Source organism: Choloepus didactylus, chromosome 4, assembly GCF_015220235.1.
Source record: "Choloepus didactylus isolate mChoDid1 chromosome 4, mChoDid1.pri, whole genome shotgun sequence".
Classification (NCBI taxonomy): domain Eukaryota; kingdom Metazoa; phylum Chordata; class Mammalia; order Pilosa; family Megalonychidae; genus Choloepus; species Choloepus didactylus.
The window spans coordinates 23,042,516-23,069,461 of record NC_051310.1 but is presented as its reverse complement, the minus strand read 5'-3'; the positions used below and the strand labels follow the sequence as shown (position 1 = coordinate 23,069,461).

At 39.3% G+C, this 26,946-nt stretch overlaps 1 long non-coding RNA gene across 1 annotated transcript in view; it reads left to right on the top strand.

The window, feature by feature from the left end:
* The first annotated feature begins 742 nt into the window (after positions 1-742).
* Positions 743-26,946, top strand: part of LOC119531042 — an 86,728-nt gene continuing 60,524 nt past the window's right edge. The window contains exon 1 of the long non-coding RNA XR_005216174.1: positions 743-854. This is a non-coding gene — a long non-coding RNA (uncharacterized LOC119531042). The remainder of the gene's footprint in view (positions 855-26,946) is intronic.

Sequence of the window (26,946 nt, the reverse complement as noted above, 5' to 3'; positions counted from 1 at the left end):
AAATCAATACAAATCCCTGTTAGTCATTTCTGTTCTTTTCCAAATGTAAGCTTTGTCCTTCAGTCATGAGGTCTCCTACTCTCTACAGCCACTTTCAATGCAGACTCACAATTTCCCCTTGCTGATGTTCTGGTACCAGAACCAGGAATCTTCCCTCCGGGTCTCCCTATATTTTTCTTCTGTATTATTCCTTTTCTGAGTAGTTTAAATCTGTAGCAGTCCTTACCCACCCTAATTCCCAAATTTGTTTCCCTTGATTAAAAAACCAACCACCCCCTTTATTATCATCTGACCTCCTTAGAAATCTGTGGGAAAGTGTTAATAAGTTCTTTCTTTTCCTATCACACATAAAATACTATTATATACATTGTTTACTGCCTATGTGATGCTGTGGAAGAGACTTAACTTCTCTGAACCTCAGTAATAATAGTATTTATTGCAAATGAGGATCAAATGAGTTAATATGTGTACAGGGTTCAGAATAGTGCCGGTCCATAGTAAGGGCTATAGAAATTTAAACTGCTATTTTTTTATTTATCATACATAAGAAATTCTTGGAGGTTATTAAAGGGGATTTTAAAATAGGATTTTCAACACTGTCAATAATAGCGATGAAAAGAAAAACTAAAAAGTGACTTAGTTTTAAAATCCAGCCTCAAACTGCAACTTGATCAAAACAATCTTTAAAAAGAACTAAAGTGTTTCTTTTTCTCTCTGGTAGATTTGGCAGGACTCAAGTGCAGCTCTCTGACCTTGCTTTGAACCCCAAGAAAACATCTTTTCTCTATCAGAATCCCTGCCTTCTCTTTGGTTGCACTTGGAGGCAGTGATCAGATGATCTGCACTTTCATTTGGTAAGTGTCAAAATTTACATGGGATCATGAATACCTAGCTGTCACTGCCTTGCTCTAGGCATCTTGCCAGGCTGTGAAGTTGAATATTCAGTTGGGTTTGTATCTCATCATTACAGCCATGGCCTTCCAGGGGTGGGGGAGAGGGGAGATGCAAAAGGGCCAGACAGCGATGAATTAATGAAGCTCTGTGGGAAGTCTAAATAGAGACAAAAGTTTTCATCTGTATTTGTTTAAGAATGTTGAAGTAGAGCCTGCTTTCCAAATGCCATGTCTAATTTAAGAGCAGGCCTGCAGTGGTAATAGTTCAATATCACCAGTCTCCTCTGCCTGCTAACGCTGATACCAGGCAACATCATGCTGGGGAAACAATTATATCAACATAATTGGGAAATATTTTTTCACTGCAGTTCTGCCTTAATTAAAGCTCATTTTTCATCTTGGGGAAGGAAACGTTTTCTCAAAACTTTGGGCTATATTCAAATTTCTTTCAATAAATTAGGTCTCAATGAAGTACACAAAGGAAGGTCAGTGTAGATAAGAGTTAAAGAGAACCAAATGGAGATTTTTGCATCTGGTGACACAAGTTTCAATTCCAGACCTACCACTGACTGGTTACATGACCTTAGGCAGGTGACTTCAACTCTGTAGGTGTAGATTTCTTCCTCAGAAAACTGCCAGTGAGAATATATGCTTCTGAGTATTGTTGTGAGGAAAGAAAACTTGCTTATGAAAATATCTGGAGAGGTACAGTGGTAGAAAGTAAGATCTTGGGTAAGTATGGTTCTAGCTAAGCTGCTTTGCATGAGCAAATGAGAAAATTTTTGTTTTACACCCCTGAGAGGGACAGTACAAGGATTTGAGAATTGATAGAGGAAGGAGATGGAAGTTAACAATATGGCAGAAGGCTGGACCTGTGTAGGTTCATACATCTCCATCTGTGTTGTAAGACTTTTAAAACTTTTAAGAACATGGACATCTAATATATAATTTTTTATAGCTGCTCTCCAATGTTGGTGTGACCCCTTTCCATTATCCGTGAATTCTCAGTGATGTCTACGAAACGTGGGTGGTTATTTGAATTGTTTATTGTTGGTGGCATTAGTGGTGGAATCTGAAATAAGGAGCATCTTAGCTGAGATCTGTCTCTGGTTCGACATGGTACAGGTAAAGGGCACTGCTGGTAACAGATTAGCCACAGAAGTGATAGTGAAGACATAAGAGCACCAGTAAATCACAAGTATCTTGGAGGGATGAGGTTTACTATTGAGTATGGAAGAGAGGTTTGAGATAAAGATATTTTTGTTTGGTAGACCTATCTAACAATGGGTTACAGACATACAGCAATTAATATCTGAACCAACTTACACAGACCTCAATACATTTTTACTGTAGTTATTAAACCAATGATGATACATCAAAACAGTAATTACATATTTGTCTAAATAATATTTTACCTTTTATAATGTCATTTCACTTTTGTGATCTCCCTGTCTTGTGGATCAGATTGTTCCTTCCCTTCTTCAATGGGTTCTCCCAAAATATCACAATTTATTCAAGTTTAGGTAAATATATTTTCTAGTAGACATCCTTTAGAAATGAGATCACATTCACCTTGTGTACCTCTTTGTTCCCAAAGCCTAGTAAAATGCCTGGTACACAGTTGGCAATCAGCAAATATTTTTTAAATGAAACATTGGATTTGATTCTAACAATATTAGATAGAGGAAATATTGCTTCTTTTTATTTAAAGTTGAACTGAAGATCCAAGAGATGTGCCCAAATTTACAAATCTAATAAGTAATTAAGTCATAATTTAGCCCTAGACCTTCTTCAAGTTTAGCTTTCCACTCATTATGCTTTATATCATCACAAACTTTTCCAAATAGATAAGACAGCAAGTAACCCGAACTTAAGATTTCTGAGTTAATTATCTTAACTTTATGGAAAATCGGACTATACTCTCTTCCGAGTACTACTCTAAAAAGAGATTGAATGTTTAATGACAGATTTTATAAATTTGTTTAACTTGGTGCTGGATTTTTCCTTCATTCCTCAAAATTACATAATTTTATTTTCCATACTAATAACTTTTAATTTCCCTTCTGTTTCCAGCCTAGAAGAAAAGAATGCTCATTGTATTAGACTTAATGAATTCATTAACTTTGAGATGGAACCTGGGATCCTGAAATCTTGAACCCTGATCCTTACTCTAAATTGTCAGAGTTATCAAGGACTGGTTACCAAGGACTTTTGCCTTTAAGTCTTGAAGAAGCATGTTGGGAATGAAAAACAGATGGAGAAGGGCAGTGCCAGGGACTCTCTAAAGCCAAAGACTAACCAAGTTCATCAAGACCTATTACTTATTTCCTCATTTCTCTTGTCTGGTTCTCTCATCAAACTCAGCTTAATATCAGATTATTGCTGGAAAGTTGGTTCTTCACACTTTCAGAGGTTTGTCATCTCTGCAATATATAAAGTACAAGATTTTGGACATGTAACTTTTATCCACATATAACCCTATTCGTTTCAGATCTTTCTGGCTAAAAATAGCAGAAAACACAGCTGCAGTGGCTTAAACACGTGTAGGCTTATTTATTTTATGTAACAAGAAGTCCAGAAGAAGTTACTCATTCCTTGAGAGCTTGGATGGATGCTTAGGGTAGCTCTCAGGAACCCAGCTTCTTCTCATCACTCTGCCTGAATGCCAGAGCTTTACACCACATGGTTTTAAGATGGCTGCTGTGCCTTCAGGCATCTAGTGTGAATATCAAATAGTAAAAAGGGAATGAATTCTCTCATAGGGAAGCCTTGCCTTTTTATTCATCAAGAGAGAGCCTTACAAGAGACTTGTGTCTACATCTCTTTGATTAGATATGTTTCAAATATCCAACAGTAGCTGGAAGTGGCTGGTGTAGAAGGGGTTGTTGCTGGGGTTGAATTGAAAGATCAACAGTGTCTGCCCAAATAACTGATTTAAAACTCACCTCAAAAACCTGGGTTTAGTCTTCTGTTCTCAATGTTGCTATCACAGATCTCTAAAGGGTAGAGGACAGGATATCTAACTATAATACATCTATTTTCTACAGTTAAGCTTTAAGGATGTCCCAGAGTCTCAGAATCTAAGACTTGATAAGGACTTCAAAGCTCATATAGACCAATCCCACATTCAGGGCTGATTCTCATGAATATAACTTTGAGCAGCTTGTCTTAGAAAATACCAGCAATTTCCATGAGCCATTGGCTGGCTGAGGCTGCCCATCAGTAGAGTATGGTGTTCCAATTTGCTTTAGATCTCCCTAAAGTTGCCATCTACCAAGTAAAGTGGCTTTATACTCAGCATTCCCCAGGGCACAGATAGGAGGAGGAAGTGCAGCAGATTATACAACAGCGTGATTATCTGGGGTTCTTTCTCCTAGGTAGCTGCTGCCAGCCTGGAAGGCTGATACAGACAACTAGAATAGTCTGAGAACGAAATTAATGGTTAGAACAAGAAGTGTTGTCAGGGAGATTGCCAACAAGTCCTTTTCCTAGAATATTAGCCATTCTTTGAAAGTAACGTGGGCGGGCAGACTAAATTGTCAGTTCATTTTGCTGGATTTAAAAGGGGAGAATAATAAGAACTGCTTGCTTTTGAAGATGGCTCCCCCATGGCATGGCTTAATAAAGGAGACTGTATTGACAGGCTTGAATTAGCTCATCTAGGTGGAGACATTTTAATATTTCATTGGCAGTTTAACTTTTATATATACTCAAAAGCTTCTGATCTGGTCCTTAATAGTCAGGGAAGTGAGAATAAAAGGGGTTCTTTTAATTTTGAGTGAGCAATTTATAATTTTTTGAGAAAGTATAGAAACACGAATGTTCTCACAAATTACATGTTTTTGAAAACCAAAACAAAACAATACCAAGAGATTTCCAAATTCATCCACTGCATTGTTAAGGACAGATTACATCAAAATATATATATAATGCCCTTTACAAACTGCTGTGGAAGTTGTTTTGACTGAATATAATTGTCTCTATGCCCATTTTAGCCACAGTTTTGACAAACTTTAGAAAATGTGAAAGCACAAAATTTTAAAAAAAGAATTCTTTAACACCCAGAAAGAAAAAATCTCCACTCCATAAAGTCTCTACTACAATGTGATTTATTTGATGTTTATTTGATGATTTATTTGATGTTTATTGATGTTAGATTTCATTTTCAAACTTTTAAAATATGTTTTACAATTTCCTTTGAGAGATATCATCAAAAGAATGTGCAGAACTTTCTCAACAAATTCCAAAGACTTGTTTGACTACACAGGGACATTTAAAAAATTACTTAGTTCAATACATATACATATACATATACATATACATATACATATACATATACATTGTAAGTAGAATTTTTTGACAAGGTTACTTCAGTTAAGGTGAAAATTATACATAAATTATATATGTAATTTAGCTTTGGGGGTTCTTGTTATCATTGATACACACTCATGTTTAATATTTAATTGAAAGTTTAACTTTTTCTATGTACAGAAGCTGCTGATTAGAGATTTAATGGTCAGGGAAGTGAGAATAAAAGGGAGATAATTCAAGCCTGCCAATATAAACATATCCTCTACTTTTAGAATCTCCCAGTTCTTATTTCTAAAGTTATAACATTTTTAATCCAGCAGAATCAACTGGCAATTTAGCCTACCTACCCATAGCTAGATTAGGTAGGTAGGTAGGTAGGTAGGTAGGTAGATAGATAGATAGTGTTTTAGTTTCCTGGGCTGCTTAAGCAAATACTAACACAATGCTTTGGATTAAAGAATAGGGATTTATTTGCTTATGGTGTTGAGACTAAAAAGAATTTCCAATTCAAGGCGATACTTTCTCCCCAAAGACTGGGGTCCTTAGCTTGTCACTGGCTTGTCACGTGGCAAGGCACATGGCTTTATGTCCTGGTCTCTCCCTTCTCTTCTGGATTCAGCTTCTTGCTTCTTGTGTGTGAGCAGCCACCTTCCGGATTTGGCCTAGTAGACAAGCTGCAGCCTGCCCTTGAGTTCCCCCCGCCCATCGAGTGGTGCCAAGATGGCGCCCACATCCTGCTTCCGGCTTCTGATGTATGTAACCACCCGCTGTATTCACCAATCATGCTTGTGTGCGTGGCGTTAGCCTATTGGATACACGCAAGGTTTATAAGAAAGTTCCCGGGCAAAGCTCGGGGAGACAGCCCACAAGGAGCCGTACCTGACGGCCGCATCGAGGTTGTTCTCCCCCGAGGTGTCTCGCCCCGGGTGGAACCTGTAAAGATGATGATTGCCTAGTCCCATTAAAAGTTTATCTGCTTTACCACCGCGAGTCCTGAGTGATCACAAGTGCTCCGGGTAAGACGTTGTCCGCACCCTCTCTCCCCTTATCTCTCTGGTCCCCATCGCCGGCCGACCGAGGACTCGAGGCGGGGCGGAGAAGCGCCGGACAAGTGGTGGCCCGTACGGGGAACTTCGAACCCGCAACCTCATTTGCGTTCCCCTCGCCCCGACGGAGACGTGCTTCCGGGATCCGTGGTTTGACCTCCGCGACTGATCACCGCGAGAAGGTAAGCACCCCCTTTCCATACGAGGACTAGGGCCCGTGGGCGTTCAGGTAGCCCCGGGGACTCGGAAGAGCTCTCCGAGTGATTACAAGACAGTGCCGGCTGCAAGCATGGGGCAGTCCGGGAGTTCACCCCTACTAACCCCCTTAAAGACCCTTTTGAAACAGTGGGGTATCTCAGTTAAGAGAAGCTCTCTCCAGCGATTTTTTGATGATGTGGCCACTTTTGCCCCCTGGTTTCCTTGTTCTGGCAGCCTTAATCTGCCCTCTTGGATGAAACTTGGTCGTGATATAGACCGAGCGCGCCAAACGGGTGTCTGTTTGGACCCGATTCTAGTCCTTATATGGGAGACTGTTCGTGCAGTACTTGAGTTAGAATCAGCCACAGGCCTAACTACGCCTACCGCCTTGTTGCAGGCGCGACATGCACTCCAAGAGGCTCAGTCTGTTTCATCTGCGGAGGGCTCCCATAAGGGCAAGCCGCTGGAGTCGAGTGCTAGTTCTGATAATTCTGACTCAGAATCTGAAAGTGAGGCAGATGAAGGGCCGGAAGCGCCTCCGCTGATTGACCTAGAGGGGCCTCCTGTCTCACCCACGCGGCCCTCCGCCCCACCAGCAACGGCTGCTGCGCCTCAGAGGATGCACCTGCATCCGGTGGATGGTTTCAGCGGTTCCGTAAAGGGCCCTTATAGAGGGCTCCCTCTGGCGGACATGCCGAGTACATACCCTAACCTTCCCGCGCAATGCCCAGAATCCCCACCCGACTACGCGGACCCTCCGCACCCTTCACCCAATAGGAGGCATTTTTGGAGGTGGAGCCCTTTTACCACATTCAGACCTTTTGGCGTTCTTGGCGGCTACCGACCGCTGCTCAATGAACCCGAACCAGCCTCCGAGATGTTCCCAGTCATTATCAATCAGCAAGCTCGTAATCATGAACCCTATGATTACAAGCTCTTGAAGGAGCTGAGGCAAGCCGTCCATCAGTACGGCCCTAACGCCCCTTACACCCTGAATATGGTTGAAAACCTCTCCGCCCTAAATCATACACCTGCAGATATCCTTCAGCTGGCTCGCTCTTGCTTGCCTCCTGGCAGGTTTATCGATTGGAAGGCGTGGTTTGAGGAGTTAGCTGAGGAACAAGCCGCAAGAAACGCTGTGGCAAGGCACGGCGGGTGGAATGCGGATATGCTTTTAGGGAAAGGTGCTCACGCCCAGAATCAGACAGGATACCCCCAGGAGGTTTATGCCCAAATTTTTCGCTGTTTCATAGGGGCTTGGAAAAAATTGACAGGGGAAGGAGAGGCGCAGGCTTCGCTTAGCGGCATACACCAGGGTCCCACAGAACCTTTTGTAGATTTTGTAGCGAAAATGCAGACTGCGGCTGAGAGGATTTTCTCAGATCCAATGGTTGCAGAAACTGTGGTTAAGCAGATGATTTTTGAGCAATGCAATAAGGAGTGCAAGGTTATCCTGGCACAGAATAAGGGAAAGAGCTTGACAGAGTGGGTTCGGCTTTGCAGGGACGCTGGCAGCCCGTTAACTAATGCGGGGCTGGCTGCTATGTTAGCCAGCTCCTTACAAGTAAACACAAAGGACCCCAGAGCTTTAGAGGTAAAGCCAAAAAGATGCTATGGCTGTGGCCAGTCTGGGCATTTTAAGAGAGACTGCCCCAATAAAGATCAACCGCCTGCCGTTCAGCACCTCCGCGGGCCACGTGCAGTCACTAGGCTGTGTGGCCGCTGCCACAAGGGGCCTCACCGCGCCGAGGACTGTAAGTCAGTCTTCAATGCGCAAGGAGTACGCCTTTCTGGTCGTCCTGAGCAAGATTCAAAAAACGGGCAGGGGGGGTCCACCCTTGCGGTGGGCCCCCAAACACACCAACGGACGATGCGGCCCCCATCCAGACCCGCGCATCTCCCGGATCAGCAGGATTGGACCTCCGTGCCACCTCCGGGCTCGTGCTAACCCCAGCTATGGGAGTCCAATTGGTGGGGACCTCTTTCAGGGGGCCCCTTCCAGTAGGAACCGTGGGGCTTATATTAGGGAGAGCATCCATAGCGTTAAGAGGATTAACAATTGTGCCAGGTGTTGTAGACTCAGATTTCACGGGTAATGTCCAGGTTATGGTGCAGTCTCTGCAGGGCACTCTGGTCATTGCAGAGGGCGATAGGTTGGCACAGCTTCTGCTCTTGCCCAGCCTGCATTCAGTCTTTCCAAGCAAGCCAGGACAGAGGGGGAATAAAAGATTTGGGTCCTCCGGAGAAGTTTTTGAGGGTCTTCAGATGTCCCTAGAGTCTCGACCCATGCTGACTCTTAAAGTACAAGGCCGAGCCTTCCTAGGTCTGTTAGATACTGGAGCCGATAGGTCGATTATAAGACAGCAAGATTGGCCCCCCGCTTGGCCAACGAACCAAGCGGAAGACACCATCAGAGGGATCGGCCAAATCTCAGCGCCCATGGTGAGCACCATTACTCTCCATTGGGAGGATGAGGAAGGGCATCAAGGCAGTTTTCAGCCTTATGTGCTGGCCCTGCCTGTTTCGTTATGGGGAAGAGATATTCTAGCTCAAATGGACGTGACTTTAACCACTGGTTACTCTCCAACTTCTAAACAGTTGCTGAATAGAATGGGATATGTCCCGGGCAGGGGGCTGGGAGCCTCCTTGCAAGGGCGCGTGAAGCCCATTCAGGCTGACTCTAACCCCGGTAGACAAGGCCTGGGTTTTTCCTAGGGGCCACTGAGGGTGCATACCCGCCTACACCTATAAAGTTAACATGGAAAGTTAAGGCTCCAGTCTGGGTACCTCAGTGGCCCTTACCTCAGGAAAAACTTTCAGCATTGCATGCTTTGGTGTCAGATCAGTTGGAGAGGGGGCACATCGTCCCTTCCACGTCACCCTGGAACACCCCTATCTTCATCATCAAAAAAGAAATCAGGTGCGTGGAGGCTTTTACATGATTTGAGGGCCATAAATAGTTGCATGGAGCCTCTAGGACCTGTCCAGATGGGGTTGCCCCTTCTCTCAACTCTGCCGGAGCGGTGGCCTGTTGTTGTCATAGACATTAGAGATTGCTTCTTTTCTATCCCACTTCACCCTGAGGATGCCTCAAAATTTGCTTTAAGACAGACAACGGCCCGGCTTACGTTAGCAAAGCTTTTCAAAAGTTTTGTGATGTTATGGAAGTTAACCTAAAACACGGCATCCCATACAACCCTCAGGGGCAGGGTGTCATCGAGAGAGCGCATAGGACCATTAAAGAACTATTGCAAAAGCAAAAGGAGGGAATAGGTCATGGTCTGTCCCCCAGGGCCCAATTGTCTGCCGCCCTATTTACATACAATTATTTAAATGAAAACGCATCAACCATGACGCCTGCCCTACAACATACCACCCCAGGTCCTCCGCATAGAGGCCTGGTCCGTTGGAGGGATGTTCTGTCGGGGCAATGGAAAGGTCCTGACCCAGTGCTCAGCTGGGCCAGAGGCTCTGTTTGTGTCTTTCCCCAGGAACCAGGACGCCAACCAGTGTGGGTACCGGAGAGATTGGTGAGAACCGTGCAGTCGCCTGAGAACACCAAAGAACTGCAGCCTGACGGGTCGTTAAACCCCCAACGTGACCTGTTGGATCCAGTCCTCAACTCGCGTGATGAGCGGTCAAATGATGTCGACGGTGTCGACCACTCCCCAGCAGACCGGGAAGAGGGCCAGGAATATTGACCTTTTTTCCCTCCTGGTTCTCTTGGCCTAATCTGACCAACTGGGTTCTTCTTGCTGTGGGGTTATTAGTAGGTTTGATCATTGTTAAGAGTTTGCTGGAGCGTTTGTTTCAAAGACAACAGCAATTACGTGTTACCGCCATGATGGCCATGTCCTCTGCCTGTAACCCTCCTGATAACTATAGTCCCTCTGCCCAGCACCCATCCCAACCACTCGAAGCTGGGCATTCGGGGGTAAGGTTCGCAGCTAAGTATATGAAAAAATCTCGTATATAAACATTCGGTACCAGTGGCCCTAATTTTTGTCTCAGGTGGACCTCTTACGCAGAGTCCTAGTTGTGGCCAGACGGGACCCTTGGCGTTTGCACAGAGGCTCCTAGTGACGCCCTCGGCACTGGCTACCTTCTCCTAATCCTCCTGTCCCCCAGTTGCGAGACTGAGTACTGCAAGGAGGGCCACGTGGTTTCCGGCTCACGGGTTCTCCGGTCTCTATATGAAGTGAGCATTCTGGTCGGTGCCAGAGGTCCCACCTTGGTATGGCCGGGACCTAGTCCAGACTCCCCAAAGCACCAAAAAATACGTTGTGGGCCATCTTGGTCCACGGGAGCACATTCATCACTGGAGACACTGGGGCATAAAAACAAAAAAGGGGGAGATGTGAGCAGCCACCTTCCGGATTTGGCCTAGTAGACAAGCTGCAGCCTGCCCTTGAGTTCCCCCCGCCCATCGAGTGGTGCCAAGATGGCGCCCACATCCTGCTTCCGGCTTCTGATGTATGTAACCACCCGCTGTATTCACCAATCATGCTTGTGTGCGTGGCGTTAGCCTATTGGATACACGCAAGGTTTATAAGAAAGTTCCCGGGCAAAGCTCGGGGAGACAGCCCACAAGGAGCCGTACCTGACGGCCGCATCGAGGTTGTTCTCCCCCGAGGTGTCTCGCCCCGGGTGGAACCTGTAAAGATGATGATTGCCTAGTCCCATTAAAAGTTTATCTGCTTTACCACCGCGAGTCCTGAGTGATCACAAGTGCTCCGGGTAAGACGTTGTCCGCACCCTCTCTCCCCTTATCTCTCTGGTCCCCATCGCCGGCCGACCGAGGACTCGAGGCGGGGCGGAGAAGCGCCGGACACTTGTGTTTTTTTCACTTTCTCTGTCTGAATTTTACTCTGTTTATAAAGGACTTCGGTAATAGGATAAAGACCCATACTGATCAGGCTAAACCACACCTTAACTGAAGTAACCTTGTCAAAAAATTCTACTTACAATGGGTTCACACCCAAGGAATGGATTACATTTAAGAAATTTTCAGCTGCAAACCACCATACTCTACATTCTGGATGACAAAAAGACATGTTGTTTCCATATGCAAAATGTATTCATTCCATCAAATGTCCTAAAAGCCTTACGCTATTTCAGAAACAATGCTTAGTACAGAGTCTCATCAAAATTGATTATGGGTATGTTCTGTCATGGGGCAAACTGTCCCTCTGATTGTGGACCTGGGAAACCTAGAGAACAAGTTATCTGCTTCCAATAAGCAATGGAGGGACAGATATAGGATAAATGTTCCCATTCCCATAGGGGGAAATTGGAAGGAATATGGGCGTCTGGGTTTCCCAACAATTCTGAAACTAGCAGGACATAATCTATTAGATCTCAAGGTCTAAGAGTCATCTATGGAATGATGTTTTGTCCTCTGGATCTGATGGAGAGGCAGCATTATCCTTTACAAGTGTTTGTACAGCAGCCATGCTCTACCCAACACTGGGGTGAAGGCTCTACCTTCTCCAGGCATAAAGTCTTGTTCCACCCTTGAAGTGATTTTTCCTTCAGTTTGTCTCTTCTCTATCCCTTTTATTCCAGGCTGGTGGTGGTTCCATTCATACATATCACACAAAAACACTTACCATTTTTCTATGTAGCTCGCAGTGGTCCACTGCATCAAATAGTAGTAGGATTGTCCAAAGATCCTCTTGAATAATTAGAATAACTTCTAATCCTGACTTGCATGGACATTTCTGACAGGTTCCGTGTTCAGTTAAAACTTCTCATGTAGCACTATTCTCTGGGGACTCATTTTCCAGAAGCTCAGAATTTTCCAAACCATTAATTTCCAGTTTCTTTGTACCTAGGAGTTCAGTTCTCAGCTTATCCCTTCCTTTCTCATTTCACTATAAGCTGCAAGGAGAAACCAGGCTGCACTTTTCATACTCTGTTTGGGAATCTCCTCAGCTAAGTATCCAAGTTCATTTCTTTCATGTTCTGCCTTCCATCCAACACCAGGACTCAATTTTGCCAAGTTCTTGGCCACTTTAAAATGAGGATGACTACTATTCATTGACAATTATAGATAAGCTGTATAATCTAAATACAGCTAATAATGTTCATGATTTTGCCTCTATATCATTGTCTTCAGCAGTGTATATCTGTGTCTAGTCATCAACACCAAAAAAGGATCAAACAGGGTTGCATCTATGGGCCAATAAAGTCAGATGTCTGTTGACAGAGGTACTTCAACATATTTTGGGAGAACATAGCAGATTCATTCATTCATTCATTCATTCATGTACTAAGAACCTGCTATGTGAGATATTTATTTTTGAACTGGGTCTACAGAGATTAGTAAATGCTGTGTTAGTTCTCAAAATAGTGAATATTTGAAGGAGTTAGACAAGTGAGAGGGCACTGAAAGCAAACTTTGACTTTACAATGTTAAACTACGTATTATTTTTTGACAGCAAATTGAAAATTAATACACTTACTGGTGGTATGAGTAAAGGACCTGGATGGAAGAACATGACTTATAAAAATTGAGTATTGTAAGAAGAATTTAATATGTGGGCTATTTGCAAAGATATAGGCAGGATAAAGAATCCACAAAAGATAGGGAAATATTTAGAACTGAGGGCTGGAGAGGGAGTCCTTAGTGGAAAATGAAGAAAGCTGTATGGAAAGGCCTTTCAGATAGGAGCTTGGACCTTTGATTGACAGCTTCAGATGCACCTGTAAGGAGAGAGCTGGGAGAATAAATATCTGCACCTCTTTCTGTACTCCTTCCAATCCCCTGCTGGAGGTCAGTCTTGAAGCAGGGCCATGGGAACCTTACCGGGGACATGGAAAGGGTGGAAGAAGGTGGAGGCTGGATCAGAAAACATCTGGCACAGTGAATAGAAGCACAAACTATAAGCCAGCCCTCCGGATTTTAAATACCAGCTTTGCCACTTACTAGCTTTGACCATAGACAAGTTATTTAAGCTTATGGTGCATCAATAGATTTATCTTTATTATGGAGATTAATAACAGTACTCATTAATAGAGTTTCTTTTAATAAATATTTTATTTGAGAAGAGTTTTAGATTTACAGAAAAGTTGAGAAAATTGCATTGATTTCCCACATAACCCACACCCAGCTTCCCTTATTATTAACATCTTACATAACTATGGTAAATTTGTCACAATTAGTGTACCAATATTGATATGTCATTATAGACAAAAGCCCATAATTTAATCAAATTTCCTAGTTTTTACCTTTGTCCTTATTATGTTCCTGGGTCTCATCCAGGATACCACATTACATTTAGCCACCATGTCTCCTTGGTCTTCTTTTGGTTGAGATTGTTTCTCAGCTTTTCTTATTTTTGATGGCCTTGATAGTTTTGCAAACTACTGGTCAGGTACTGGAGAAGAGTACAAGTCAGAAGGATCTCAACTGGGACATTTTTTATATTGAGATATAATTAATATGCCATAAAAATCATGCTTTTAAAGTGGTTTATAGCATATTTAATAGGTGTAACCAACACCACTATTTAATTCCAGAGCATTTTCCTCTCCCCAAAATGAAACCTGTACCAATTAGAAGTCACTTTCTATATCTCCATCCTCCAAGGCCCTGGCAACCACTAATCTACTTTCTTTGTCTGTGGATTTGGCAATAAACGGAATTTATATATGCATGTAAATGCTTCTACAGATTTCATGTAAATGGAATTATACAATATGTGCCCGTTAGTATTGGAGAGGAAGACCACAGAAGTAAAGTGACATTTTCACCATACCATATTATCAACAGACCTACCTCTATTGATGTTTACCTTGATCATCTGGATATGGTAATATTTGCCATGTTTCCCAACTGTAAAAATCCCTCTTCTTCTCCTCTTTCCATACTGTCTTCTATGAAGGGAAATCAGTATGCAAAGTCTACACTTAAAGTCAATTATTCTCCATCTTCTGGAGGGCAGAGTATCTGTGTAAATTATCTGGAATTCTTTTTCATGGTAATCTATCTATTCTCTATCATTTAAAATTCTATTTATATCAGTATGTAATCATGGATATCTATTTAATAATTTTGGTTATAATTCAATAACTGTTAATGTTGCTGTTCAAATTGTTTCAGCTTTGGCCATTGGGAACTCTTCCAGCTGTGCCTTGTACCCTGTTGATACAACTACATCACTGTATATTTGTTGAGTACTTCCTTGCTTTCTGGCACCATAAGATGGCCCAGGCTCATCTTGTATATTTCATGCCTGAGTTCTTGAATCAGCTATTTCCCCAAGGAGTATAGTTTTCTTTTATTGGAGACTAATATTAAACCAAATCTGGTGCTAGTTGTTTTCATTGCTATTAGGAAAACATTGCTTTAAAACCCTCTCAGCTGACAGTGCAGGGAAATATATGTGTATATACTAACTCATGCACACACACATTTCTATAAGTACCCTTCTGTATCTATATTAAGTTAAATAGGATTTCATTCTAATGTCTCCAACTCTAATCCATTACCACATGGATCATTCTAGACTTCTCCCCTTGCTTATCTGTAACCTCTCACTCCAAAAGTGAGAAACCTGGCTCCCACCCTCCACTCTCCATTTACTCAGTTGTTCAGTACTGTACTTGACAGGAGTCTCAGAATTAACTCACACCCCTTTGGGAAACAACTTTACCAAATAAAATGCAACACTTACTTACAGTTTCTTTGGCCTTTAATTTTATAGATTCCACTCATTTCCAAAGTTACTTAGAGCTTAACTGTATGTCCCCACCTTATTCAATGAGTTTGCTATATGCATTTTTAGTATATTTAGATTCCTTGGTCACATTCTACATTATATCCTGGCATCCCTTGACCTCCTAAATAATTTTTTTTAAATTTGCATACATTTATACTTTGTGCTGTGAAATTCTATGGATTTTGACAAATGCATGATGTCATCTACCTACCATTATGGTATCATACAGAATAGTTTCACCACCTTAAGAAATTCAGTATACTTCACCTACTCAAACCTTACCCCATCGTGAACCTGTGGCAACCACTAATCTGTTTGCCTCTCCATAATTTTGCTTTTTTGCTTTTTCCAGAATGTACTATAGTTGGAATCATTCAGTATGCAGTTTTTTGACACTGCCTTCTTTCATTTAACAATAATAATTTAAGATTTATCTGTGTCTTTGCCCAGTTTTATAGCTAATTCATTTTTATAGCTGAATAGTATTTTGTTATATAGATGCAAACATCTTACTTATTCATTCACCTATCGAGGGACTTCTTCAATGGTTCCAGTTTGAGGCAACTATGAAAAAAAAAACGGCTATAAATATTCATGTGCAGGATTCCTGTGTCTAAGATACACACACACACACACATCCAATTGATTCAGCACTATTTGTTGAAAAATCTATCATTACTGCATTAGATTACCTTTGCACTTTAGTCAAGGATCAGTTGAATATATTTGTGAAGGCCTATTTCTGGACTCTCTATTTTGTTCCATTGACCTATGTGTCTAGTCTTTCATCAATACTGCACTCTTTTAATTATCGTAGCTTTATAGTAAATCTTGAAATAGGATAGCATGAGTTCTCTAATACTATTCTTCTGTTTCTGCAGTTTTTTATTAGTTATTCTAGGTCATTTGACTTTCCATATAAATTTTAATATCAGTTTGTCAATATTTACAAAATAGTATGCTGGGATTTTTATTTGGATTGGAAAGAATTGACATATTAACAATATTGAGTCTTCCAATCCATGAACTTGGAATATCTATTAATTTAAATCTCCTTTGATTAATTTCGTCATTTTAAAAATTTTTTACATGAAGATCTTATAACTATTTATTCAATTTGTACCTAAATATTTCATTTTTTTGAGGGGGGAGATGTTATAAATGGAATTTTTTTTTTAATTTCAAATTCCAAATTTTCTTTTCAGGTATATAATAACCATAGAAAGTAATTGCCTTTTTTTTTTTTTTTTTTTTTTAAATTACCTTATGTCTTGTGAACTTGGTATACTTCCTTATTTGTTTCAGGAGTTTTTTGGTTGAGTCTTTGGGATTTCCTTTGTAGACCATCATGTCATCTGCTTATAAAGACAGTTTCTTTGTTTCCAATCTATATAATTTCATTTCTTTTTCTTGTCCTTTTGCATTAGAGAAGACTTCCAGTACAGTGTTGAATAAGATTGTTGAGAGATGATATCCTGGTCTAGTTCTTGATTTTAGGGAGAAAGTGACCAGTCTCTCATCATTTGAATAAAGTTAGCTGTGGTTTTTTAAATAGATGTTCTTTATCAAGTTTGGGAAGTTCTCCCCTATTCTTAGTGTGCTGAAAGTTTTTATCTTAAAAGGATTTGGATTTTGTAAAATACTTTTTGAGCATTAATTTACATGAGCATGTGATTTTTCTTGGTGGTTTATATTAATTGATTTTTGAATCTTGAATGAGCCTTGAATAACTGGATAAATCCCAGTTGGCCATGGTGTATATTGTTGGATTTGATTTGCTAATATTTTGTTGAGGAATTCTGAATCTGTTCATAAGAGATATTGGCCTATAGTTTCTGTATCTTTTAATATTCTTCATCTGCTTTTGAACTAGGGCAATGCTGGCCTACATGCTTTACCTTACTAGATTAAGAATTGTTCCATCTTCTGGTGGAGATTGTGGGGAATTGACATTATTTCTTCTTTAAATGTTTGGTAGAATTCACTAGTGAATTCATCTGGGCATAGTGCTTTCTTTTTGGGAAGTTATTAATTATTGCTTCAATTTCTTTAATAAATAAATTCACATGATTTTTCCCTCTGTGAGTTTTTAGTTTATGTCTTTTAGGAAGTTTGCCTATTTCATCTAAGTTAACAAATTTGTGATTATAGAGTTTTTCATAGTGTTCTTTTTTTTCCTTTTAATGCCTGTGGGTTCACTAACAATGACCCTCTTTTTTATCTGTTATTGGTGATTTGCATCTTCTGACGTTTTTCTTGGTTAATCTTTCTAGACTTTTAACAATTGTATTGATCATTAAGGAATCAGCTTTTTGTATGTTGATTTTTTCTATTTTCCTATTTTCAATTTCATTGTTCTCTGCTCTAATTTTTATTATTTATTTTCTTCTGTTTGCTTTGGGCTGAAATTGTTCTTCTTTCTCTAGTTTCTGAGGATGAGAGCTTAGGTGACTAACTTTATATCTTTCTTCTTTTCCAAGGTATGCATTCAATGTTATAAATTTTTATTTAAATACTGCTGTCACTGCATTTTGTGCATCCCACAAATTTTGATAATTTGTATTTTCATTTTAATTTACTTCATACAATTTTAAAATTTCTCTTGAGACTTCTTATTTGACCTATGTGTTTTTTAAGTAGGATGGATAATTTACAAATATTTGGTGGTTTTCCAGCTATCTCGCTGGTATTGATTTCTAGTTTAATTCCACTGTGATCTGAGAACATACTTTTTATGATTTTTATTTTTTTAATTTGTTAATGTTTGTTTTATGGCTCAGAATGTGGTATATTTTGTGAATATCCTATGTGGGCTTGAGAAGTATGTATATTCAGCTGTGGTTGGATGGAGTATTCTATAATGTCAATTAGACCAAGTGATTGAGAATTCTGTTCAAGTAATTTATATCCTTACTGATTTTCTGCATGGATGATCTGATGATTACTGACAGAAGGGTGTTGAAACCTCCAATTCTAATATTCGATTTTTTTCCCTCTTTCCAATGATTAATTGCCTCATCCATATCGATGCTTTTTCTTAGGCACATCTACTTGTTGAATTGATGTCTTCTTCAAAGTAAAGTTCATGAGTGTTTGGGATCCACACTAAGACTGGAACCAAGAGTTTCCCCATGCACACACTTGTCCAGCTAGTCTACACTCAGCCTCCAGCAATTCATCAAAACTATCATATAAGTGCTTCTAACAATTTATGGCTTTGGCAGCTTTTAGATTAGCAGATCCCAGCTGTGTTTCTCAAGATTTTGGAGTGGCAGTTTCCCCTGCGGCCTGTTCTCTGATGATTTCAAGAGAATAGATTAATTTTAGGTTTTCCCAGCTTTTATTTTTTTATTTTTTTATTTTTTGTAGGAATGGTAGCGATGACTTCCAAGATTTTTACATGTCAAAAATGAAACTGGAAGTTCCTAAATGTGAAATTAAATACTTATTATTTGTAGAGTTATTAGGACAGAGACAGGTTCATGGTGAGTTGTGCAAATAGATTTGTTAGATAAGTAAACAAATTTCATCTGCAATTCTCTACAGCATTCCTAGTTTTCTTTCTGCTTTTGATCTGTTCTGTTTAATTCACAGAAACTTCAATTGTCTTTCCACAGTACCAGAAACCTAAATGAAAGGGTACAATTAAGTCAATGAAATGGATGGATTTCAAAAATCTAGATGTTTGGAAATGATCAGATTAAGCATTCAGCAGTTGAATTGTTCCTTTTTAAAAGAAATATCCATTGTCTTCGGCCCATATAAATATGCCCTGAAGCCTGACTTAATGGAAAACAGAATTCAATTATGGTAGTACATCCAAGTGAAGTTGCTACAAGATTTAGTATCAAAACAGGCACCAAGCCAAATAACTCAACTAGAGTCTGAATTCTGGAGGCAGGAGACATCCAGGGTCTAAATCAGGATCAAGTTTATAAGGAAAATTACTCACCTATAAGTTAAAGGAAATTGGAGAGACTGCATCTTTGTGATAGTCCCAGGACCAAGTCAACTGGGTTCAACATGAAAACTAGATGATGGAGTGAGAGTGCAGGAAAATGTGAGCTGAAAACGTTTCTACGTGCAGTATTGCTGATACTCCATTGTAAAGGTCCAGAAACCCCTGCTGATTCACCTTTGTCCAGAAAAAGGCACAGTGTGTTAAGAAGAGTATCTAGCGATTATTGAGGAGTGAGCAGAACCTCATTCAATCTTCTCTTGAAGAAGGCCAAACATAAATAAACAAATAAGTACTGATACATAAACTGTGTGAACAATCTTGAATGCAGGTATCTGATGATATATAATGTAATACTTGAAACACATGCTATACTTCAATATGATTCATTAAACTCACTAAGTGCTGCTGAGTAAGATATATACCTCATTTTCCCCACCTTCCCTCCACATTCCATCCACATGAAGTAGAGACTTTTAGCCTGGAGTGCACAGTTTTTATAATCAAATCTCCTCCAAACATTTCGTTTTGTAAAGGTTAGTGTCAACATGACATGTTGAAGTAACTGCAAAAACAAGTCTCAACTGCAGTATTTCATTTTTGACACAAACCACAAACTATCAATCTCTTCTAATACTTTGAATTAAGAAAGAATAAAGGTCTTCAAATACCAAACTTCTAAAATATTCTTGTTTTCTTTCAAAATAGTGTGTAGAAAACACTTTCTTGCAACCAGGCAGAGTTGATCATTACAAAGTATAATTCTTTGTAAAATCTGTCACTAGAAACTCAGCCTAGGTGTCCTCATGCAGTAACTTGAGAGCTCAATGATACCATTTTTTTTTCTAAGAAATAATGAAACTCTGGATCTGACAACCTCCCATTCCTTTCTCAAAAATTCAACTCTGTAATAAGGTAGAGCTGACTCTGCATTCATTTAATTTCTGTCAAAGGTATCACAAGCAATTTGTTCTCTAATGAAAATAACAAAAGAGCCATGTCTCATTTTGCAGGCAATTTTTCGTAGAAAACACAAGGGACTTGAATACTGGCAACTTATTTTCTGGTGGTAGGATTAGTTTGTAGAAAAAAATAGTAGAAAGCTGAGGTTGGAGGGTGGGCAGAACTAACTGAGTACTTGAGAGGAGAAACAAGTCTTTTTATCCATATATTCCCAGAACTAGAACAGGCCACTGTGCTCAGTTATTGTTTGTGGAATGAATGAATGAATGAATGAATGATCAAACTATGAAAATCCCCACAAGGGCGTTTGCCATGACATTTAAACTAAATCCTCAAGTTTTTCTTAGATATTCATGAGGGAGAGCAATGAGGTCAGAGCTTGCAAGATAGACTTCGCATGTTCAAGGTATCAAATGACTTGGCACAAATGTGAAAGTCATTCTTTCATTGAAAACATAGGTACTGGGTACACACTCTGCTCCAAAAAAATGCTGGGTTTATGAGATGTCTCAAGGATGCTACAGATATGGCTCTTCCCCCAGAAAGCAGTGGTATAATGGAATAACTAAGCATTAGTCAAATAATCTTTTAAATATGCTATTATAACCTGTTATTAGTACTAGGGAAGAAAAATATAGTGGGCTTGTGAGGGTGCATACAGGGACTCTGGCTTGGCTGGGGAGGTGGTGAAGGAAGGTATCTCTTAGGGCATTATACCTGAGCTAAGATTGAAAAGAAATTGACTATGATAAGGAGTCGGAGTGTGGTTATGGGAAAGGAAGGCAGAAGAAGATACTAAAGCTCCAAGAAGGAAGGAAGAGTGATTATGACGTAGAAAATCACTTCGGAAAGCTGTATCCAGGCTGCTCATGCCAAATGGAACTGAGTATACCTGCCTCTTACTGAGGTGGTCTCGATATACCCAGGTCCTGCTTCACGGCTCTGAAGAAGCAAGGAAACCCTCAGCTCATCATTGTCCTGCCTCACTCACGGAAGCTACTGCTAAGACCTCAGCCATGCACAACTGTGACATCCTACACTGATGGTTTCCACGTCCCACTTCTAACACTTTCCTGTCCTCAGAGCAACAGACGGGTCACTGGGATGGAATCTGTCACATTTTCAATGTGAATCTTCTATATTCTCAGAAATTTGCTCTTTTTTTCTCTATTAAAGACATTAATATTGTTTACATAGGGCATCCTCTCACCTGATCTGACAGGACACCCATCAAACGTGGAAATCCAGCCATGCCATTTCCTGGCTTAGGCTTCAATCACTTTCTATGATCTACTGAAATCCCAGTTTCTGAGTTAAGCATTTAAGCCCCTCGTGATTTGGCCCCAGTCTTCTTCTTTGGCCTCATGTTCTTTGCTCTCTATAATCACTCAACAGAAAAAATGCTTTGATTTCAATAAACACACAGTTTACTTCTGGTATGTAAATAAATTCCTCCTGATTAAATTAGTTTCCTTGCACTCCTTCCTCGCCTGCTTAATTTTACTTTGTTTTCTTTCCCAACTATGGCAGTATCTCGTCCAGAAAATCTTCCAAATTGTGAACTAGGGGCCTGAAAAGTGAGGAGTTATAAACATGGGCTTTGGATTTAGACAGATATGACACTGAGTCCTGAATCTTACACTTAAATACTATGGAAATAAGATATATACTCTTCTAGTTTGCTAAAGCTCCTGAAATGCAATATACCAGATGGCTTTTTCAGTGGGAATTTATTAGGTTGCAAATTTATAGTTCTAGTTCTAAGGTGATGAAAGTGTCCAAATTAAGGCAACAAGAGGTAGATACCTTCTCCAAGGAAAGCCAGTGGCATCCAGAATACTTCTATCGCATGGGAAGGCACTTGGCTGGCTCTGCTGAGCCTTCTCTCCTGGGGTTTGCTTCTGGTTTCAGTGACTTTCTCCAAGTGGTCTCTGGGTTTCTTTCTCAGATCCTGTGGGTCCTTGCTTGCTTCTCCCAGGGGCAAACTCTAGATTACATATCCTAGCTTCTCTCCAAAATGTCTCTTTCAGCTTCTCCAAGCATCTGGGTCTGTGTTAGCTCTGAACCCTCTCTCTCTCCCTGAGCTCTCTTAAGAACTCCAGTAAACTAAGACCCACCTTGAATGAGCAAGATCATATCCCCATGGAAATAAATCTAATTAAAAGAGCCCACTCACAATAGGTCTGCCCCCACAAGAGTGGATTAAAAGAACATAGTTTTTTATGGGGTACCTAACAGATTAAAACCAACACATATAACTTTAAGATCATTATCATTGTTTTCATGATAATAATGAGGACAATTATACCTACATTGTTCAGTGAGGGCTCAAGGAATAATGTATATGCAGCACTTAATAGGGAATCTAGAACATAACAAACAGTTCCTAATTGGCACTAATGATTATTGCTACTGTTCTCTATCTTTGTTATAATATAGATTACAATTCTATCTGGTCTCATGGCACAGTTATCATGACATTAAACACATGGGATTGAAAATAAATTTTTCATATCCGTGTTTCTCATTAAACTGCAAGATTCTTATAGTATACATCCTAGCACACAGCAGACTGGAATTTAGACAGTCTATGGCTGTTCAGTCTTCTCTGTTCTCTAAGCAGCAAATAAACATATTTTTCTGACTAAATATCTATATCCAGATAAAGCTCATAACTTTCCAACTCATTGGCTGTGTAGGTGTTAGAATTTCTCCATTAGTGTCAAGGAAATAAAGCCAAATGGAAAAGAATTAGTTTTGGGGTATTTTTTTTCTCCTTTTTAGCTCAGTCTAAATAAAGACAGACTAAATAACTTCTGCAGCTTTACTTTTAACTAGTTTTTTCTTAAACTCACAGATTGTATTTTGGGTATAAATAGAAAAATTACAACTTTTCACATTTTAAAAAATACACTGAATTCAATAAAATTATAATGTGTGTTTATCTATGAATTCTGTAACAGGTAATAAATGTTTTTAGGAAAAATTCTCTTTTTGTTACTAAAAACCTCAACCTCTTTAGATCTTGTTATATGAGATTTTGTTAAACATCAATTCTATGACATTACAGGAAATTCAAGAGAACTAAAATTTATATGCTGATAAACTTTTAAACCATAGAAACCAAGAATGATGACTTTGTATTTTCCCAGCAAAATTTCCATTATACATTAGTATTAGTAGTAGCAGAACACAAATGCCAATTTCTGATTGATATAAAAATATGAGCTTTCCATTTTCTTTTATTTTCTTAGCTTTATTAGAAGTAGATTATTCAGTCTGTTTTTGGGGGAGGGAGATGGGAGTTGGGGTTGGGTTGGGAAGTCACCTTCCCAGAGCAGAATCAATATCTTTTATCCTCACCAGAAAGTGTCAATTACACAGTTGTTCAATGTTCACTGCCCTTTAGGAGAAGGAAACCCTTTTTTATAATTTTTTCCTGTGGTTCATTATTTAGATTCTGGTTTTAATGGATTATTATCCATATTATTCCTAATTGGCCTCAAGCAAAGAAGAAATTATCCTTTTTTTTTTTTTGTGGCAGGAAACAAAGGATGTGAGCTGGAATGAGATGGAATCTGAGAAACATGGGAGAAGGAAAGGGTGTGCAAATGTCAGGGATCCTCTAGCAGGAAGATCGGCTAGAGAAGGGACAGTTTGTAAAAGAGCTTGGCAATAGAATTGTGTTGGTTTGAAGCTGTATGTACCCTAAAAAAACATATTCTTAAATTTAATCCATTCCTGTGGGTGTGAACCCATTGTAGGTAGGACCTTTTGACAAGGCTACTTCCGTTAAGGTCTACTTCAGTAATAGGTCTTACTCCTATTACTGGAGTCCGTTATAAGTGGAATGAAATTCAGACAGAGTAAGCCACAGAAGCAAGAAACTGAAATTCAATGGAACCCAGAAGAAAAAGGATAGGTCCGGAGAGGCCACCATGTGCCTTGCCAAGTGACAGGCTAAGTCCAAAGATGCCACAGTCTTCAGGAAGAAAGTGTTGCCCTGATGATGCCTTGATTTAGATTTTATCCAAGACTCAAACCATGAGTGAATAAATATCCATTGTTTAACCCAACCCTGCTAGGGCCACCTGGAAATGAAAACAAGAATAAAGATTTATCGACTATTTTATTACTCAAGGAGTCTGTTGACTAAAGATTCTTCCAATTCATTTGTTGTCCGGGTTCCCATAAGTGAAAGCATTGTGCTAACTTCACTAACAGCCCTCAAGAGCCAACCTCTCTCCCAGCCAGCAACTGATCAATGCCATGAGCTTTTGCTCTGTGGTGCAGCTACTCTAAATGATGCCTGTCTCTCGTTCATTCTTGGGAAATTGTAAGATCAAATGGACTCCTGAGCACTAAGTGGGAAAGTAGGAGGAGATCTTGTCTCTTGCATTTATTAGGTAGATTGTGATTATTCACACGTTTCTATAGCGGTGACAGTTGGATATGGACACTCCTAAGGTACACCTAGTTAGCCGCAGACCATAATTATATAAATTCATTTATTTTCTAGCCCTAGTCATTCACCAAATATCATGACAATAGCACATGTAAGCGTATAGAAAAGCCACAGTAAAAGGGAGGTATTCTGTAGTTTTCCTTACATGATATGAGCATCAATTGAATTGTATACAAAAGGAAAAAATAAATTTCTCAGCAATTTTAAGAGACTCAAGTGCTAATACAGAATATTTAAGAATATGGTCTAAATAGCTGCAGTTGACCAGATTCATGTCTCTCAAATGACAGACAATTAATTCAGGCAGAAAAGGACAAATTTTATTAGAGACCACTATTTCAAAGCAAATAGAGTACAATTTTCTCCTTTCTGAACTAAGTCTTCACTTTCCAGCTCTGGAAAGTATTTCTTGTAATCTTTATTTCAGGGTAATGCACTGAAGTACCCAGTTCTCTCCCTTAGGAATTTTTCTCTCTTTTCAAACCTGAGAGGCAAAAGTACCATAAGAATTGTGAAACTATTCAGAGGAGGAAAGTTAGCTTTTCTTAAGTTGACTTTTCTTTCACTTAATGGGACCAGAAGTATTAATGGAGAAATCCACAATCATAAAACACTAGAGGAGACTTGAAGCTTTTGGTACAAAAAACGTATCTAGGTGTGCTACCTCTTGTGAGTCACTCACTTTCTCTCTACCCCTTACTTCAGCTCCAGTACCACAAAGTACACTTCAGATATCAACACTTGCATGGTCTACTGGGTTACAAAGATCTCCTGGGCAGGTTATGTGGTACTGAAAACTGGCTGAGTAATTTAATTCTACAGAAAAATTGATGTTTTTTCCCTTTGGACTACACTTTGACCAAAATGAACTAATAAACGGTTGGTTTTAATATTGCATAGGGAACAATTTTAATTTAATGACTTTTACTAATTATAAAATATTTTTTGCCAGAATGCCAATTTTATACTTTGCATACTTTAATAACACTGCTATTAAAAGTTAAGTTAAATGTGGACCACAGAAAATGTTGCTAAACATGATCCACAAGCTTGTTCAAGATGGCAGACTGAACACATTTTATTGCCTCTTCTTCACAAACTCTCAAGATTGCAGAAAGTTGTAGCATTAAGACTATAACTGCAGGAAAAACAAGAAATCCGTGGAGTAGATTATCTGAGAAAATATGGTAAAAATTCTAGCAGATATGTTGCAATCAATGGAAAAATATAGTTTAAAACATCAGATGTAGGATCTTTGCAAAGGGAACCCTTTAAAAAGGGCTGAAATCTGAGCTAATTGCACAAAGGACAGAGGTGAAGCATTTGGGCAATTATTTATTTAATTGATTAAAGAATTTTATCAGGAATAACTCAGCTATTTAGGATTTCATCGTCTATTTTCCCTTCCTCCTATGCTCTACTATATAAATGGCAGACCCCTAGTTCTAAGATAAAATATATGAACTGCTTTCCATATAAAGGAGGTAGAGCCATAAAGATAGCCTCAATGAACTTCAAAACATTGAAATTTATCAGAGTATATTCTCTAAGCACAAAGGGATTAATCTAGAATTTATTTTAAAAAGATAGCTAGGAAAACCCCAACTCCCTGGGAATTAGACAAAGTTATTTCTAACTATTCCAGTGCCAAAGAATAACTGAAAAGAAAATTGGGAAAATATTTAAAACTGAAAGACAATGAAGCTATAACGTATAAAAAAAAATATAGGCTACAGCTAAAGCTATGTTTTGAAAGAAATGTATAGTTATAATTATATATCAGAAAAAAAGAAAAACTACAAATCATCAGTTTATGCATTCATCGCAGAATTCTAGAAGAAGAAAGTCAAATCAAGCCTATGGAATGTAAAAGAAAATAAATACTGAAGATGAGAATAAGTCAATGAAATGTAAAATAAGTATACAAGAGAGAATATATAAAAAACTAAAAGTTTGTTTTATAAAGTTTGTGAATAAAAATTAGTATTTTATTAGATTAATAAGATTGATAAGCTATTAGAAAGACTGATCAGTAAATAAATAAAGAATATATGAATTGGCAATATCAAGCATGTAAAAGGAGAAAAAATAATTCTATAATCAGAAAGATGGTAAGAGTATAACATGACCAACTTTATGCTAATTTGATTATTTGGAGGAAATAAATTCCCTTTGAAGCCTGAGGCAATAACTAGAAAATCTGATTACTTAAAAATTTGTTAAAAAATAGAATCATAATTTAAAATCTTCGTAATGTAAACCTCAGGCAGAGGTGGGTTTTCTGGTAAAGTTTTCAATAACCCTAATCTTAGTCAAACTCATTCTAAGAAGAGAAAAAGAAGGAATAAATCTTAACTATTTTTGGAGGTGAGCATCTATTTCCATCTGT